Source organism: Crocuta crocuta, unplaced genomic scaffold (assembly GCF_008692635.1).
Source record: "Crocuta crocuta isolate KB4526 unplaced genomic scaffold, BGI_CrCroc_1.0 scaffold48, whole genome shotgun sequence".
Taxonomy (NCBI): Eukaryota; Metazoa; Chordata; class Mammalia; order Carnivora; family Hyaenidae; genus Crocuta; species Crocuta crocuta.
In genome coordinates this window covers 3453118-3458499 of record NW_027533089.1, presented here as the reverse complement: position 1 = coordinate 3458499, position 5382 = coordinate 3453118, and positions in this window count along the sequence as shown.

The window sequence follows — 5382 nt, the reverse complement described above, 5'->3', positions numbered from 1 at the left end:
TGTGATGATGGAGAGGCCCAACAGCTCTCTGCCTTCATGGTCTTCGGAGCTTCCTAGGAACAGATTTTTCCTAAATGTTGAAGAACTAGTTTAATGAATTCAACTCATTAAAAAACTGAGAAGAACTCTGCCGTTAGAGGGGAGCAGCATTTTGAGAACACTGGACCCCATTTCCATTTTTCTCCATGGGTATCTAAGTCTGAGCCCTAGAGAGAGACAAGGCTGCAAGAAATGATTTTTCCCAAAAATAGTGAAGCATCAGGCAACAAGCAGCATTAACTAGAGACTCCTTCTAACTGCAGATAAAACAAGTGGGGGAGAGGCATTGCATTCCTCACTACAGACCCCAGTTTGCCCACCTTGCTCATGTAACTGCCCAATTTAAATAGGAGATGGGGGGACACCTGGCTAGTTCAGTATAGAGTATGAGGCTCTTGATCTTGAGATCATGAGTTTGAGNTCTCTGACCCTCCCCTGCTCATGCAGCCTCTCTCTCTCTCAGAAATAAATAAAACATTAAAAAAAATTTTTAAAGGAAATAAATAAAAATTAAAAATAAATAGGAGGTGGAGGGCCTGGAGCTCCTGGGTTCTGTTTCTATCTGCTGAAAGGTGGTAGCAGCATTGGAAAGGGGTATGATGTTTGTAGAGCAGGGACAGCCACCCCTGGGAGGCTTATGTACAATTGAGAGCATGAGCAGTGACAGGAAGGAGATCACTTACCAGCCATCGCAGCAACCAGTGAAGTGAGCTTGTTCATGAGAAATGAGCCCCAGGTGGGAAGAGCCCAAATGTCCACTGATGGGTGAATGGATAAAGAAGATGTGGCATCTATATATATATGGGATCATATATATGGCATATATGTATAATGGAGTATTACTTGGCAATCAAAAAGAATGACATTTTGCCCTCTTGCAACCATGGGGATGGAACTAGAGGGTATTAAGCTAATGAAATTAGTCAGTCGGAGAAAGACAAATGTCATATGAATTTATTCATATGATCCCAAACAGATGAACATGAGGGAAGGGAAGCAAAAATACTATAAAACAGGGAGGGGGACAAAACATAAGAGACTCTTAAATACAGAGAACAGANTAAATAAATAAATAAATAATTTTTTAAAAAGATAAATTTTTAAAAAATGAATCCCAGTTAAATCAAGAGTGAGTGTGCTGGGGTAGGGGGAGGGTGCGGGCACAAAAGTGTGTGTGAGGTGCAGTAGCAAGGGAGTGCCAAACCTCTAAAAATCGGAGCTATCACTGTTAATGCGTGGAGCGGGTAGAGAAGAGGCCCCTCATAAAGAAGACTGAGAAGAAGCAAAGGAATCATCAGAGAAATGAGGGGATAGACAAGATAGTGGTGTTGTGGAAGCCAGGAGACTATTGATAAGTACCGCTTATTAGAGAAGGGTAAGAAGTGTCTGCAGTTCATCCCAACCCAAGAATAAGCAGGGCCTTGAAGAGCTAGAAAAGATGGAGAACCAGCCTGACCTCTCTGAGGAGGTGGAAGTTTGTGCCTCACCCAGTGGAATGCAGAGCTAGCCTGGCCCCGGGGGCTCACCTGTGGATGCCTCTAAGCTGACTTGTTTCTGGAGGCAGTGGGGCGGTGCGCAAAGCTGCCTCTGTCGGCCTTCAGGCCCCGCCCACTGAACTTTTATCAGGAAGTGTGGCCCAGGATTGCATTGTGGAGATCCAGGGAGGATAGAAACGACCTAGACTGTGCTGTCCAATATGAGAGCCTCTAGCTACATGTGGCTAGGGTAACTGAGGAAAGTGGGTTTCTAATTTGATTTAATGTCCATTTAAATAGCTGCAGATGAGGAGTGGCTGTCATATTGGATAGCGAAGGTTTATTGATTGATTTACTTTTGAGAGTGAGAGAGGGGGGCGCCTGGGTGGCTTAGTCGGTTNCTCTCTCTCTCTCTCTCTCTCTCCTAGAAATAAACATTTAAAAAAAGAGAGAGAGAGTGAGAGAGGTGCAAATGAGCAAGGGGCAGAGAGAGAGAGGGAATACAGAGGGGCAGAGCAGGGAGAGAGAGAAAAGGAGAGAGAGAGAGAGAAGCGGGCTGGGCTCACCTGAAGCAGGGCTCAGCTCAAGCTCACAGGATGTGGGGCTCAAACTCTGGGAAGTGCAGGTTGAGACTAATGATCTCTTCCATCCATTCCACCTCTGTTCCCCAGTATGCCCACACTGAGCTGCCTGAGGGCTCTGAGAGCAGGGGTTCTGGGCAGAAGAGTGGGAGGTGTACAGGAGAACTGAAGCCCAGAACTGGCTTGGATTTAGGCTGGGTCAACTCAGACTAAGAAGCATGAGGTCCCCAAGTGCATTTCCCGCTACCCATCTTGCTAAGTGCCCTCCGGCAAGGCTGTGCTCTGAGCCTGGAGCTGACTCAGCAGATAGCTTCCAAGTCCTCTTCTTGAGATCCAGCCTCACCCCCACAAAAGAAAAAAAAAAAAAGATGTAAGAAGTAAAAAGATGGTTCATTTTTAGAAATACCAAATAAAAGCTGTGCTGTTTAGTTAACAGTAGGTTTACAACCTATTGGACCCTTGGACACTTCACTTCCTGGTTCTTCGTCTCCTCTCTGTTTNTCTCTTATTAAGAATAAGTTCACAACCTATTGGAAATATGTACGAAACCCCTCCCACACATAGACACACACAATGGAGTCCCAAACCCTTAGACACTTCACTTCCTGGTTATTCTTCCCCTCTCTGTTTCAGAGGTTTATTTTAGCAGGCTTTCCAATGAGCATGTGCCAAAGAACAGAGGAAGGAGGGACTGAAAATCTCTGTTCCAGTCAGATTACTTTTTGAATTACATGGGCATACGCAACATCCAGTAAGGCTGTAACCTCTGTAGTACTCAGCCAAGGAGGAAGCAGGGTACGGACTTAACATGCTAGGAGATAAATGGTCTGCTGTGACTGCCGGGAGTGTACCTGCCCATCGGACACCTGCCCTTGTAAGAACATTGATTAAACACTTCACTGTGCTCCCAGTCTCGACATCCCTCCTTTGATCGGGTCAGTGGGCTTATTTCTCACAACAGAGAGATCACATGTGACAATCATATACTGAATTTAACAGAACTGAGGTCACTGTTGACCTTGCTGAGAATAAATCTGATAGTATGTTTCTTTAAAAGTCCCACTACAGGGGCGCCTGGGTGGCTTAGTCGGTTAAGCGTCTGACTTTCGCTTAGGTCATGATCTCTCAGTTCGTGTGTTCGAGCCCCGCATCGGGCTCTGTGCTGACTGCCAGCTCAGAGCCTGGAGCCTGTTTCAGTCTGTGACTCCCTCTCTCTCTCTGACCCTCCCCTGCTCACGCTGTCTCTCTCTCTCTCCTAGAAATAAATAAAAATATTAAAAAAAAAAAGTCCCACTACAACAGATCAGTAGTAAATAAGAAATAAGTAGAAACATCAGGTGTAGATTAGGTTAGGCCCACCAAGTATGGTCTCCCTGTCTTAAAGTCAACTGATTATAGAGACCATAAATAATCCACAAAATTCATTTTGCTATTGTCAAAGACAAAAACTGGACAGGAAAGAACATTGATTTTATTCAAGCTATTGCAAAAGAGAGAGCATTCAGATCCAAAGATCAGAGTATTTCAGCAGGTGGTTTTTGTCTTCAAGTTTCATAAAGAGGAGTAAACAAGTTGTAGATGGAATGATTTACAGTTAAACTTGTTTTGCAAGCAGGAAAAGTCTCAGTTAGTTAGCTGAAAGGATATTTTATTTCCCTGTGGATAGCTAGTGTATTAGTCAGGGCTCTAGAGAAAAACAAAACCAGGTGTGTGTGTGTGTGTGTGTGTGTGTGTGTGTGTGTGTGTGTGTGTGTGTGTAGGAAGAGATTCATGATAGGAACTGGTTTACACAGTTATGAAGGCCAAGACTAAAGTCTGCAATCTGCAAACTGGAGAAAGAGGGAAACTAGTGATATAATTCAGCCTGAGTCCAAAGACCTTAGATCTGAAGGACTGATAATATAAAACCTGATCTGAGTCCAAAAGCCTGAGAATCAGGAGCTGTGACATCTGAAGACCAAAGCAGATGGATGTCTCAACTCAAGCAGAGAGTGAATTTATCCTTTCTTCTTTTTGTTCTATTCTGCCCTCAAAGGATGGGTGACTCACAGCCCACCCATTGCTTTACTCAGTTCACCAATTCAAATGATAATCTTTTCTGGAAACACCCTCACAGACAGAGCAATAATATTTTACCAGCTATCTGAGAATCCTTTAGCCCAGCAGAGCTGACACCTAAAATGTACCAGCACAGTTAGTTTCAAGGGGAAAAGAATTCTAATCTCAGCTAATCAATCATGAGACAAAGGACAAGAAGTAGGAGGGTCTGTTTGGCCTTGTCAGCAGGTTCATGAGAAAAGGGAAAGGTATGTATTTGGCTTTGTCACAGATAAATAGAGGTATCCTCAAGTCTTACAGGGGTCATGAGAAAGAGTGGACAGTGGGTCTTATCTAAGTCATACGGGAAAGGGTATGTCTTTGCCATAAGCCTATTCCTGGAACACAAAACATTGGTGTGTGGTGGTCGGGGGAGTATCTTAACTCTGGTTGTTCTTCAAGGGCACAAGGCTCAGGTGAAGTTCAACACTGTCAGTCTTTTGTTCAAGGTAAATGAATATAATTTTTTGCTGAACACCTCAGAGGGGTGAATAAATTCCTGAGTGGAGCCAAGTAGGGTCCAAGAAATAATCCATTAAGGTCTCTTTTTGATACTGTTTCTGTAAAATTACTTGAACCATTTATAGAGAGGTTATGAAAAAGGTCAGTTGTTTTAAAGTCCTGGACATCATATATCTTTTTTTCATCAGATATCTTCTATTTTCTTATGCTTATTTATTTACTTATTTATTTTTAAATTTTAGATAATAAAAAATTATCACCCCCATCAGATATCTTTTAAAAGGGAATGCCTTGGAGCACCTGGGTGGCTTAGTCGGTTAAGCGTCCGACTTTCGCTTGGGTCATGATCTCGCGGTTCGTGGGTTCGAGCCCCGTGTCGGCCTCTGTGCTAACTGCCAGCTCGGAGCCTGGAGCCTGTTTCAGTCTGTGACTCCCTCTCTTTCTGACCCTCCTCAGCTCACGCTGTCTCTCTCTCTCTCTCTCTCTCCTAGAAACAAATAAAACATTAAAAAATTTTTTAAAATAAAAATAAAAAAGAATGTCTGAGCAGCACCTGGGTGGCTCAGTCACTTACGCATCCAACTCTTGATTTTGGCTTAGGTCATGATCTCACAGTCCTGAGATCGAACCTCCTCATCAGGTTCTGTGCTGGATATGGAGCCTGGTTGAGATTCTCTCTCTCTCTCTCTCTCTCTCACTCTCACACACACACACACACACACACACAC